The 14,664-nt window shown below is 38.0% G+C and overlaps 1 protein-coding gene across 1 annotated transcript in view; it reads right to left on the bottom strand.

Annotated features, from left to right (window-relative positions):
- The window catches only part of nfasca (neurofascin homolog (chicken) a), a 79,021-nt gene that overhangs the window by 51,080 nt on the left and 13,277 nt on the right, over positions 1-14,664 (bottom strand). Inside the window, exon 3 of the mRNA XM_016443580.1 lies at positions 5,680-6,372. The gene's annotated coding sequence lies outside the window, so the exon portion shown is untranslated. The remainder of the gene's footprint in view (positions 1-5,679; positions 6,373-14,664) is intronic.

A 14,664-nucleotide genomic window follows, 5' to 3' on the forward strand; every position in this document is an offset into this window, starting at 1 on the left:
CTCTTACACTCTGTACACTCTTAAAAGTAAGTTTCATTGTCATCTCTTGTTCCAACTTTAACATCCCAAAAAATCTTTCAATTCCACAAATGTTTCTTTAGAGAAAAAGGTTCTTTAGATTATTAAAATATTCTTTACACTAACAACAAAAAGTGGAACTCAAAATGGTTTTTCTATGGTATTGCTGTGAAACCCCCCTTTTGGAACCTTTAGGGAAAGAAAAATAAACTAAATTCAAGATTCAAAAGTACATTTTTATATCATATTTATGTCCTTTTGCTTCTCAAGTAAACCTTATTTTAAGACCGGTTAGATATTATTACTGAAACAACACAAAAACTGTTTTTTTGTTTTTTTTTGCAGTGTGGTTAGCAGGAGTGATGGTTCACAAAAATAGCTGCTGGGACTCATTTCCTGGATGTGTCCATCTGCCTGGGGTTACCTTGGTGATTAAATACATTCTGGATCTCTTAATGGTCGTAGCTGTGCCATCCCACCTCCTGGAACACGGGTTCCCTGCTCCTCCCTGTGTTTTTCTCCTCCTTCATTCTCGCTTATCATAAGGAGGGATTGGTGGATTGTGTGAAGGGTGTGAATAGTCTCTAGAGATGCCCGCTTGCTGCCGAATGATAAGAAACGTGCGTTAGTATGTGTGTGCATGCTTATGTGTGAGTTTGATTGAATTTGCATGTGTGTTTGAGTCTATGTGTGAATGAGTGTGTGATAGAGAAGGGGGCTCTGGGAGATGAGCTGCTGACAAATCCATTAATCAAACCTCAGAAATCCATCCACTGCACAATAACAACTACAAGAAACGCCCCTGGAGCTAATTTAGGAAGGTGGGCTTTTCATTCTTTTGTGATTATTCTGGACACATGCTGCCATTAAAGCTCTCAGAATAGAGAAAGCCAATCAATGAATGAGATGGCAACTGAGAACATGTCCCTCCTTGTACAGATAAAGAATAGACAAGATGTTTTAACCTCAATGATTAATAAAAAAAAATGTATATATATATATATATATATTATACTATTTTACTAGTAATTTAAAAGTTTGTATTAAAAATTAACTGATTTTAACAACTGTATATAAAGTTATAATATATTTAAATATTAATGCTACTTAATTGACATTTGTAAATAATTGGGTCTGTCAACGGAGTAAAATTATCACAAATATTTCAAATAAACTATATGTTAAACAATTTAAAAATTGGCTAAACTTAACTAATTTCTGGTTTGGTGTCAATGGAGGGGTACTGGAAAAAAGGTTGGGAAATTTGTGGTACAAACTCTTCAACAAAGGCTCCTCAAAGACAACACAGCTCCGAAACATGACAAGCATGCTGCTAAGAAACCCATAATCACACTTGAAACACGTTTCACACAAGCACTCTATGCTAATCATATTCAAACAAAGAGAATCCCTAAAATCCCTAAGAAATACTGCTAATTACTTTGTGCTTTGCCTCAGAGCATCCAAAGGGTTCATGAACTGTTTTTCAAGCCCCTGAAGCAGAGAGAGGACCAGCTTTGTGGGAGACCATCCCATCTCCGTCCTTAAACCATTCTGACTGAACCTGTTCCAAATGCCACAGGGTCAATGCAGTTGGTGCATTCAGGAACTGAAGATAATATATGCGCATGCTATTTACAGTGCTTTCTTAATTCTGTAGTTTATGCTAAAACCTAAAGCCTCAAGATTTACCCTTCTCTCAGATCTGAAGACACCAGCAAATCGCAGCGGACTGACGTCTGATGAATCAGACTCATGTGTATTCCACGCCGAGCTCTGTTGAACTTCATGTTTGCTTCGGCTCGTACTGTTGCCCTCAGGCGCTGTGCATGAGGCAACACGAGGTCATAATTCAGGTCAATGCTGTTTTAGAGACATACAAATTATACCTCTGAATTTATTCATTTTTTGGTGGATTGGCATGTGAAAGTGAAAGTGAAAGTGAAGTGACATGTGGCCAAGTATGGTTACCCATACTAGGAATTAGTGCTCTGCATTTAACCCATCCTAAGTGCACACACGCAGCAGTGAACACACACACACACACCGTGAACATACACCCGGAGCAGTGGGCAGCCATTTATGCTGCGGCGCCCGGGGAGCAGTTGGGGGTTCGGTGCCTTGCTCAAGGGCACCTCAGTCGTGGTACTGAAGGTGGAAGAGAGTGCTGTACATTCACTCCCCCCACCTACAATACCTGCCGGACCGGAGACTCGAACTCGAACTCACAACCTTTGGGTTACGAGTCCGACTCTCTAACCATTAGGCCACGACTTCCCCATGTAATACAGCCTATCCCTTTTAGTCACAGGAAATGTGTGTGGATTATTTCTGCATGCTACTAACACGTTTCTGTCGTCGCCCGTCATGCAACATCCATAAAACATGCTCTGACAGCTTCGAGCTACAATAATATCCACAAATGGATCAAAAATGCAGGAAAGAAGAAATATACTCAAGCTTTTGATCGTGTGCTAATACTGTAGTTTCTTATATTAGCCTTTGTCTTTTGGTGATCTTGGCAATACAGGAACATTTATAGCTATTTTGTGATCCTCAATATGTTTCTGAATGAATGTGTGTAATATGTGTAAGCACGTTACTCTTTCAGTCACACACTTTCAGTAGGAAAAATCACGCAATTCAAGCGCAATGCTCAAGGGTCCAACAACTGTTCCCCATCTGGGATTTGAGCATCTGGCTCCATATTCTCTTCAAAATGTCAGTTCTTACAGTATGATCTTACTGCCTACCTGTAAGACTATTACGCTATTATAAAACAGAAGCATGGGTCTGGAAGTGCTGACTAACAGCTGTGAGTGCAATTATGCTGCATATGAGGGTAATTTTGCTGAGTTTGCCACAATAGACTATATATTCACTTATTATTAAGAGCTTAGCTAGTCTTGACACGAACACAAGGGAAACGATTAATACTCCAAAAGAGCATTGCCAGTGTCACCAGTGCTAAATCTCTCATTATGGAAAGCAGAAGGCTTTTTAAACCACACAGACCTGGACTAATTGGAGACGTTCTGGAACAATCCATCCATGCCTGGCCCGATCTCAGGATGTAAATGAGCAGTACCAGACCACTTTTTATTCTATAAAAGGACATTTATCCACTCTGAAAGGCAGCGTAAATTACATGAAAGTATATTACTGAATCCAGACAGTGATTTTACAAAGTAATTCAATCTTTTTGTGCAATCAGTGCACATTTTATTGGTAAATCATCAGGCATGATGAGAAGTGAGAAGGAATCGCATAAGCTTACTACTTCTGTGGTATACAGCGCATATGTCTGGTGTGTTGGGTTAAGCATAAGTGTAAATGTGCTATTGTGGGAAAATTTCTAAGTTATACTAAGTAAACTGATGTTTAAATATTTACAGTGAAAGAGCATCTCTGTGCATTATCTGCGAGTACATTAACATCCTCCTGTTCAGCCCGCACAAAGCAATGGGCTTTCCAACCCCCCATACACAGAAACGCATAGATCTACACAATCAGCCCCTTGTATTGCATGTCCGGCTGTATGGCTGATTCAACAGTGCTGATGATATTACGCAAGGTCATAATGTCATTGTCACAAGTCTGAGATGTTTTTGCCTTTTTTTCAGGTGCATTCATCCAGAACTTCACTCATGGTTCCGGTCTAGGCCACTAACAACATTAACATTAAGGCACGACAGAAGCTCTTTTGTAAAGTGACAGTAACCATTTATTCCCATGTGTTTTGCAGAGATACACATGGCAGAACAAATCCTGACATGTCGCCATCAGCCACATGTGAATGCTGCATATCAGTTCCAGGAGTTTCCTAGAAAACATCAAAGTCTGGACAGCAAACAGCCTTTTTCTGACTATGCATGACTGCTATGTTGTAAATATGAAACAGCTGCTTTCACCACTGCGCGTATTTCAATTCTTCAAAGGAGAATGTGTAATTATTTCAGCATTAATGAGAACAGACAACTATAAGTAAGACATTTGACTTATCTAAAGGAATAAACACTGTGATGCTTTTAAAATATTAAAAACACAGTATCTGAAAGGTCCAACATCTGGCAAATTCTGGTTTAACCAATCCTAAGAGTTTGAAGGCAGGACTACCTGTGCATACAAACAATGCAGAACTAAATTATCTTTCTTTGCAATCGCTATACTTACTAAATAGCTATTTTTATGTAAACTGTTGCACTGAATGAAAAGAACTGTTCAATCTTATGAGCCCCAGATACAGATCCCCTATAAAGACCTTGTCTCAGACGACCACCGGGACAAGACCACAAAGGATGTGTATGGATCTGTTTTAAAATTATATTATCACAATAAACTGATCTCTTTATGGTAAACACTAAATAATAGTTCATTATACTTTAAGCTGTGATAAAATACAAAACTGACAAATAACTTTGTAAGCAGAGATGAAGAGAAAGGAGGATAGAGATAGAGGGGGAGAGAGAATGAGAACAAATAAAAGAAAAAAACACCCTAAACACTTTCATTAATGTAGTCTAATTGCGTGTTGAAATAAATAGCGAGTATTCTAAACAGATCTGGTTGAACAGTTACAATCATTCATTTGGACCTTTACCACACTGAGACAAAGACAGAAACACAACACTGCAGAGTCCAAATCTACACAGATCGGACAATGACAGCTCATAGGTTGTGCTTGAGGTTGTCAAGGGCAGCTGGCTTATGTTCTTCAGTAAATGACCGTTTTCTTCTGAACGCAAGTCATATGCTAGCTAGACACTTAATGCATCTGACTGACAGCTCTAGTTTTTTTTTTTTTTTAGAGTAAAACAAAAGACTACTCCTCAGTCTGCCAGAAGATGACGTTCAGTAATGTGGTGGCAGCGAGATATGCAGACAGACAGAAGACTTTAGAACGAGTGTGAGAGGGCAATGCAACAGAGTTCACAAAGGTCACAGCCGGCGACCCTGATCGCGCAACATGAATCCCAGCGTCCAACTCAGACATCAATATGTACTCATCCACAGCCAACCACTCATCAATAAATGTCTGACTAATTTAGAAAATGACTAACTCATAAATTTACATGCAAAATGCCCTTTTCATGTTATTTGGCAAATAATACATTACTCATCATACCGACTACAAGTGGAAGCCCATTAAAAAACGAAGTCTGAAAGGCCCTTTATTAGAATAGCGAGCAGCCACCGTGACCAACCAAAATCACAGCTCAAAGGCACACAATTATTGTCAGAGAGACAATAACACTAAATACAATTTGCCAATCTCGCAAATATTCAGTATAATCTCTCAAATATTTAATTTAACCTTTCAAATATTTATTTCATGTCAAATTTAAAAGTATTCAGTTTCTTTATAAAGGTTATACATTTCATATTTATGTTTTTTTAAATATTTATATATTTTGAATGTTCATTAAAAGCTTAACATAGCTAACTAAAATAACAGAATAAGATCCACAAGTCTAAACGTGTCAGACCAACAAAGCCCGGTGTAACGCGGTCAGCATGTGGGATGAAACACACATAAGAATGAATGAAAGAAAAAAGACACATGCTGGCAAGCCCTCTCTCTCCTTCCAGAAACAAAAAAAAGGCAATTATCAGCCCTCTGTAGTCTGCTTTTGAATACATAAGAAAACAAATCCAATTTACCTCTTAGGCAAGAAGGTCTCTGTAACTGGTAAGAGTGAGCTGGCCTGTCATCTCTAATAGAGTAGATTCCTCATTTATTTGTGCTGGCTGTTTGCTTGCTTTAAAATCCTTTGACTAGAGGAGTAGGTCACTGTGGCTTACAGCCTGTGCCATCAAGAAGCAAAGCATGTGTGTAGTTCCTTAATGACGTGTCTTCTGGGGGCTGTTATGCCTCTGTGCATCCTTACCTCAAGCCCTTACTAACTGTCTCTGATGTTCCCTCTCTCTTTCTGCCTCCCTCACGCACAGCAAACACAGATTCCCCCGTCTGCCACCTCCTACTTTGACTTATCCCCGCCCACCTTATGAATAATTAATCACCATGTGGGCAGACCCCTGCCCCCTTTCAAAAAGATCTACACACACGTGCTCCACAGAACAAAAAACGCATACACACATCAAGGAAAAACACAAACGCATGACATATGTAAAACCGAGGCAGTTGGGTGTGCTGTCCTCCCCCTCTCTGAGCTGGATACCGCCTGCTCTCAGCTTGGGGTGGGGGGGGGGATGTAGCGTTTCTCAGGCTGGGCTGAAAGACTCTCCCCTCCTCCAGGCTTTCCCTCTGAGCTTGATCTCTCCATTTCGACCCGCGTCTCAATCTCGTGTACGTCTGGACCCCTTTTTACTCCCTGCTTGCCCTCATGTCACCTACTGACAAATCAACACAATGTCAACAACATGCAAATGCTCACTATATATGATTAAAGAAGCCTAATAGAGACCAATAGATGCCAGTGCCAGAGAGTTAGAGTATAAAGATATTTAAAGTCTTGCTTCTAGTCAAAACAAACAAAAAAAGGTTCATTAAAGAAGTAGTACTTAATTCCACATTCAAGATAGGAATTGCTTAGCGCATGTTGATATATAGCAGAATGTGACATACTAGCAAGGTCAAACACTTTCATAGCAACATCATTAAGAGCAATCTAATAATGTAAACACATTCTGAGAAGATTCTAATTAAAATGAGCTGTCGGACAGTCTGACAATATGCAGCAAATAATTGCAAATATGTCATGCATGTTATTCTGATGTAGTGGCTTATCATATTCTAATCAACAATGATTGCTGTATTATTAATGCACAAAAAAATTATATACTATGTATATAATACTAAATAGTACTATGGAATTATATATATAGTTATTTTTTTATATATCGTGGCAAACATTTTTTTTGTGGGGTGGCATACATTTTTTGTTGTCAGTAAGATTTTTTGATTAAAAAATACAGTAAAAGCAGTAATTTGTGAAAAATTATTATAATTGGTACAGCTTTTCTATTTTAATATATTTTAAAATGCACTTTACTTATGTAATAAAGTCTTCAGTGTCACATGATCCCTCTGAAATGCTCAAGAAACATTTCTTATTATTGTCAGTGTTGAAAATAATTGTACTGCTTAATATTTTCTGTGAAAATGGATACATTTTTCCAGGATTCTTTAATTGATAAAAAGTTCAAAAGAGCAGTATTTCATTTAAATATTTCTGTAACATTAATGTCTTTACTGTCACTTCTGATCAATTTGATGCAACCTTGTTGAAAGAATTAATTCATAAACCATGGTATATGAATATGGTAATTGTGCAGTACCATCTTATATGTGTCAAAGTACCAGTTTGTACCATCTACAGTAGTACCCTCATACAGGACCAATGGTTAAATTTACGGTGCCCAGGACATAAATTAAGCATAAAAACCTTATTAAGCTTCACTTTTCAGTGTCTGGGGTAACATTCCCATGACATTTTTGTTATCATTTTGCACATATGTATGGAACAAATTAAAATCAGAATGTTTTCAAGAAACTCTCATCTCAATGTCTAAATTAAGTGCACAGGTCAAGCCAAATTACTATAGCTTACATCTAAAACCCAAGGAGTGCAGGTGATTGACAGCTTAACTCTAAGCAGGACCCTTGATCCTGTGTCTCCAAGGTGGATTTGCAATTTGAAGGTATTTAGTTTCCAAAGGTACGCACATTAAATTATGATAAGGGGTCTCCTCTGTGACTGCATATCTATCTTCAGGAGTTTAACAGTGAGCATGAATACAAAGATAACAGCTCAAAACCTAATTTCAATGCAAAGTGAGATTAAACACTGCAGAAACTTCTCTATTCCCCAGTTTGCTTCACAGATCAAGGAATGTGGAGATTAAACAGTGTTTGTTGCTGTAGTGTATTTGCTTGTGACCTCAAACATGTACAGTCCAAGCCCAGTGAAGGGCAGAATGGGTTTCCCTTATTATGAAAATGTTTCACATTTTTTCCTTTCCACTGACGTCTTTTGTGGGGGCTCCTGTGTTGGCAGATGCAAAACAGAGGGAGTAAGCCTAAATAAAAGGTTTGTTTCAGTTCTTCATGATTGGCATAGAAATAACAAGGAGCTGGAAGATCTAAATCACTCTGGGGAAGCAGTGAGAAACAGAAAATACATTAGAAACAGGACTGAAACTCCCTGACACAACTCTATGCATCTGATAGGAATGGGAATAATAAAGAATTGAATGATTCTGGTTCTACTTCCAATTACTATTAATGATTTGGTTCCTTAACAGTTCTGTTAATGGTTCTTAGTACTTTTAATGAAGAAATATAAAATAAATGCATTTCCCCCCCTAATTTCAATTTAGGTCATTAGCAATCTCGTGCCAAATGAAGAAATCATTTCAGATTTCAATAGAACAGGAAAAAAAAGCAATACAATTCTTTCATAAACTTTTCACATATTCAGAAATTGTGGTGCCGCTAGTGATAAATGCATGTTTGAGAACCATTAACACAATGCAAATCATTTGGTTATGGTATTTAACCAGTACTGAATAAGGTTAGTATTTTTATTTTTTTTTTTTTAAATAAGGATATTTTCTTATATAAATGCATCATTTCACTTCAGAGGGCCTTTATTAACCCCCCAGAGCTGTGTGGGGCAATTTTTATGATGTATAGGTGCAGTTTTTTGGGCTTCAAAATCTTAAACCCCATTCACTGCCATTATAAAGCTAGGAACAATTTTAATGTACCTTCCATTGTATTCGTCTGAAAGAAGAAAGTCACATACACTCAAGATGGCTTGAGGGTTAATAAATCATGGGGTAATTTTCATTTTGGGGTGAACTATCCCTTTAATTTTGGTTTCTTGTTTGGAAAAAAAATTATTTCGGTGCATCATTAAATCATCATTGCATCATTGATCTATTCTATTCTATTCTATTCTATTCTATTCTATTCCAGATTAAACTGGGTGATAAAAAACATGTATACCAAATGGATATTCGCTTCATAATAGATTTTCAATAATGTGACATTCAGAGATTCTAATTCAAGTTCAGAGGTAACGAAACCTGCATTCATGTCATGCAGACATTAAAAGGCTATGAGCAAAGGCATTCCTGCTGTGTTGCCGTGCCATAGCATACGGTCACAAAGGGCCCGTCTTTCAATTGCATCAGGTGTAACGCTAATTGCATTGTTTAAATATTTAAACCAGCTTGAGGGACACAAAGGCAGAGGGATAGGGAGGGGCACGGGTTAAAAAGAGCAAAAGCGGGAGAGGGGCGGAAGAAGAGAAAGAGATGAGAGGAGAGGAGAAGAAAGGATAGAGGAATATGAATGTATTAGAGAAAGATAGAATTAGAAAGGCTCTTGTTGTTTGTGGAACTCCAGGACAGGACAAGAGTAAAACAAAGAGATGCAACAGTGGAGCATCATGGCTGTTTGAGCAAAGTAAGGCCTCCTTTGTCTGTGTCAGGGCGAAATCAAAGATGGAATGAGACAAACTGGATGTTCCTGGGTTTTTTTTCTTTCTTCTTTTTCAGCAATCAACGGGGCGGCTCATTAGAGACTAACGAGAGGTCTGAAGAGCACACTTGGGAAGGCTGGGAGCTGCCAGGTTTATGAGAGAGGCCATGTACAAAAGCTGTCAGTAATGAGTTGAAACGGGTCCATGAGAGTCCCACTGGAGTGCATCCCACTCTGACATGTTCGGTCGTGTAACCCAGTGGCTTTTGAACACTTGTTTGTGTATAAAAGGACAAGAGATAAAACATTGTGTATAGCCAGATCAACATAATGGCAGGGTTACTGGTATTACCAGTTGGTCGCCGTGATTTTGCCAAGTAAGACATGTTCCTGGATCACCCAATCCCTACCCCTAAACCTAACCTTACCCATAATTTATTACTAAAATCAGAGGGAAATGATAGCTGATTAACAAGGATGTAGAAGCACCTAATCCTGATTGTAAGCCTAAAACTGACATTTCCTAAAAAGTTATCTCTCAATTCTGATTGGTTGATTGGAATGATGTTCCAGGATCAACATGGATGTTGATCCAGGAACATGTTGTACTTGGTCAAATCACGCTCACCATTACCAGTTAAAGGAATAGTTTACGCAGACATACGCTACCCTTTGGGGTCAGTAAGCAAAAAAAGCTCACCAAGGCTGCATTTATTTGCTTAAAAATACAGCAAAAAAGTTGAGATATTATTACAATTTAAAATAATCAATAGAAGAGTATTCATTTGAAATCGAAATATTTTATAAATGTCTTCACGTTTGATCAATTTACTATATCCTTGCTGAATAAAATCATTATTTTCTTTAAAAATAATAAAGTTATTAATTTTTCGATGAACTATTCCTTTAAAGACAGCTTTTGTCTTGTTTCAAAGACAGCACATGTAAGAAAGAAGCATACGGCATGTTAGCTAATAGCACTTGGCAACAATCCTATTCTCAATGGTTGGTCAGGTCAACAAAGTGTTAAAGTCATCTAGATGAAGTAGTATCCAGGTGCACATGCTAGTTCCCATGCCTCCCATCTGTTTATGTAATATATCACTTCCTTACTCAATAAGAGGCATTATACATCACAAATAAGCCAGTTTTCCCAACATGAACACCACAGAAATCAAATTTGACACCTTTGATATCTACTAAACCCATGATAGATGTTAACTATTCTGGGGTGCGTTTCCCAAAGACCTGGGGTGCATTTCTAAAAGACCTGTAAAGAGTACAAAAAACGTTGAAAAGTTCTCTCTGATCCTGCTGATGAGGTCTGGGCAGCTCTTGCAGACAGCTGGTCTTTCGTTTATCAGGTCTATACCTCTCCACACACATTCTGTCCTGGTCTGTCCCACCCTCCATTGATCCAAAGACCCCTCTCCACTTATCCTGCTGTGTACAGAGCCGGTTAGAGGGTTAGATTAATGGTGGCCCTTCAGAACAGCTGCTGCCGAAGGCCAAGCAGATACATCCACATTAGTCTTGCGACTCTTGAGACAGTCCTTCCTTTCTTCCATGATCCAATTCACTCTCTTCTTACATGTATTTAACAGTCACATAAAGAGGAAAAATCAAAGAAAGAAAAAAGAGAGTTTTTATGACCCGAAACAACATAAATTATATCCGGATCAATGATATTGATTCACTTTCATATATATCCTGAAGCTCTTCTTTTGGGCACTTTAAAGTGAAAATCACTCCCTCAGTTCCTCGTTTCTTGCTGTAGCTCATATTCACATATTATTAACACAAAATGTAAAGATTAAAACACTTGGATTCAGTAGCTTCATAAATAGAAAGTGTCTCATGAACATGGGTTGTGACATCATTAGTTATGTAAACCATTAAATTCATTAATTAAATAGTTGAAGGGTCATAGGTTAAACTCATGTCCCTTATCCAACCACAGAGCAGATGTCAGGTAGGCCACAGCCTTGACACAAACACAATAACTCTAATAGCAGGGTACCTGGCTGTCTGAGTTTCCCCCAATAAGCCTCTGGATCATGGGTTAGCATAAGCAAGAACATGGGTAGACTCTGTAATTCAATGAAGACCCTGAACAGCAGGGCTATTAGAGGTGTAAAATGTCAGTGTTTGGATCAGAATGTTCTAGGTGATGTAACTCTGAACTACTACTTAACAGATCGCATAAAGACAGAGACAGAGAATTACAGAGAATGAGAGAGGAAACAACTAAGGAAGCAGCTGGTCAAAAAAGGAAATGAAATCAATATAAATTATGCTATATCTATATCCATATTTATGAAAACGGTCCTGGATTAAATATTACAAGTTAAGAGAGCACTCTGCTATGAACACTAAAATGTTTATCAAAATCGTTCTAGATGCTGGCAGTGAGCAAAGCTACATTTAATGACAATAAATCAGTGCTTTCAGTTTTCAGGTAAGTCTAACAGCAATATTCAGGTACAGAAATACTACAGAATTTGAATGAAGTAATTCAATATAAAATAACACTTGATAGTCTTCACTGTATAAATAAATACTTGGAATGCATCGAAATGAAAACTCTTGGCCGAAACTGAAACCAAAAAATCTGGATGCATTTGGCCAAAAACCAAAACCGACAATGCTTTTGAATAATTATTTATTATTTTATTAAATAATATAAAATAATTTTATAAGACTTTTTTAATTTAACTCTGAATTTACCGACATTTAACCGGATTTAAAAAATACAAGCCAATAAAATAACAACACATTTATTGAAGGTAAAACAACAAAATTGGACAGAAAATAGTATTAAATATCAATATATTATTTTTATTCAGTTCCATGCAACAGAATCAAATTTAACAGAATTTTGTGTTTAATTACCCAAATAATACATAGTTTTACAAAGCTATTATCAGGGCACGTGAGCAGAGCATAGCGTCACAAGTGGGTAGCGTCATTTTACCAGTGTTGCACAGTACACCTGTAATACACCACGTTACAGCACAGTAGTGCAATTGCAAACAGGAACAAGTATACTACATAGAAATGTCCTGTCGGTGCGTTATTTGAGCGGACTTTGCTTTTCCGGTGAGCATGAGCAGTACACAAGTGAAGCATTCGCATGGGCCGCGAACAACTCAACAGAACGCACAATCATAGAACAGAATATTGATTAGATCGTCACACAGCTGAACACTGTTTTTTTCCTCTTTCGGCCAAAAACCGAAAATGCCATTTTTGGCCAATAATTTTCAGCGGCTGAAATTTAATTGCATCCCTAATAAATGAATGATGAAACCTTACAATTACAATTACAAAAGTAAGTCAAGAGCAGTGAGTGATTTTTTCGTTTGTCTTTTGTTGTTTGATTAATATTAACGACACAGACAGCAATCAGTTTGATAGACTGCTGTCTCTTTAAGACTAAGACTGACTGCACGGATCTAATACACTGTACACATGCGCTTTCTTTCTCAGTTGTTTACTTTAACTGAAGACATAACTGACTGTTTATGTGAATACTCACCAAGACATTTATATTATATTATATTATATTATATTATATTATATCAAATGAATGAATGAAATAATATAATTAATTCCTTTAATAATAGTATATAAAATTATAATTATAATAATTCCTGTTGGCAGAAAAAAAAAAAGCTAAACACAAGCTTAAAGGTCACATATTTTACACCTTTCTGGAGTTTTATTTTAAGTCTTGATGTCCTTAAGAATATATATTTGTGGTATAAGTACCAAAAAGCATCAATATCATCTTGTTGTGATGTTGGGTGCCAGAATTAGAATTAGAATTAGAAATTTGATCGCATATCTGCTGCCCCTGCCAGACAAAAAACCGACGACAGCTGTGGTTAAACGCGATAAAACGAGCAGACTGGACAGAAACGATCGTCAAAAATGCTAGCGTTTGGAGCGCTCACTTCTTATCAGAAAAGGTTCAATAAAGTATTGTCTTTTGTTGTTATGGGCGCGTCTACAGATTTCTTGCCATATGTCTATGTTTCTTGCATCTCACGACTATGTCGTGTATGAAATAATGTCTGTGTGCGCATGTGTGTAAAACAACAAACTGACGAATTATATATAATCATTTGTAATTGTATATTCATTGTTGTGATTAATTGTGGCTGGAACAATAATGTAGCTGTAAAAATAGTTGCCTGCTGAAATTGAAATGTATATACATCTTCATCATGACTAGATAGACACAGTGAGTTTGTCTTTACTATAAACGTTAGATGTGATCCACCTCATAGTAACAATCCTGTCAGATCGTCCATCCTTTGAGTGAGAGTGTAACGTTACAGGTCGGCCGATGTTGTCTGGGGGTTTGGCAAAAGGAGAGTGGGACTGTGGGCAGTGCTCGGGGTGGTGACTGAAGGTGGTGACTGAGTAGTTCTGACGTCAACTTTTTACGGAAGTCACAACGGTTCGTGAAAAATCACAGCTACTTTATGCAGGCTGTGTGCATTTTACTGTGGACTGACTGTTTTGAAACTTATATGATAGTTAAATAGCCCCTAGACCTCAGTTATTGTAAAAAAAGCCAGGAATTTTCAGTTTTGACAATATGGGACCTTTAAACACATGACTTGCATGATGATTATGGTGTAAACTGATGTGAGATTCCTGATCTGTGTCAATCAAGTAAAACATTTTGAGATAAAGCACATGCGCATACACACACACACGTGACCTATAAAGCAAACTTTTGTGGGCCAGACATCGAAAACATATGGATCAGGATGAAACGCACCACAGATCAGGGCTCTGAGAGTTTAACTGTGTCAGTTGAAGAGTCAACCGCGGGTCTGACATCCAGTGTGTTAAGCCCTGGGGTCGCGGTTCAGTTTAGTCTCCAGACCTACTTTACATCTACACTGACAGAAGGCTGAATCAGAGTGAGTGTTAACAAAAAGCCCTTCCCTACATGTCAGTCAAGCAGCGGCTGTCGTGCGCAGGCCCGCTGAACCCTCCCCCTCGGCTCTTCAGGAGCCTCTATCAACAGGAGGTGTTGTCATTTCTTCAGTTAATTGCTGGCAGAGCCCCGATCTGCCCTCAAGAAGTCTGGACAAGGGAGGGAAAGCTTTGGTCTCCCGCCAGAACGTGTGTGCATCCCCCCCAAACGTGCACACACACACACACACACACACACACACACA

The sequence above is a fragment of the Sinocyclocheilus anshuiensis genome, unplaced genomic scaffold (assembly GCF_001515605.1).
Source record: "Sinocyclocheilus anshuiensis isolate Anshui unplaced genomic scaffold, SAMN03320099.WGS_v1.1 scaffold51, whole genome shotgun sequence".
NCBI classification, from domain to species: domain Eukaryota; kingdom Metazoa; phylum Chordata; class Actinopteri; order Cypriniformes; family Cyprinidae; genus Sinocyclocheilus; species Sinocyclocheilus anshuiensis.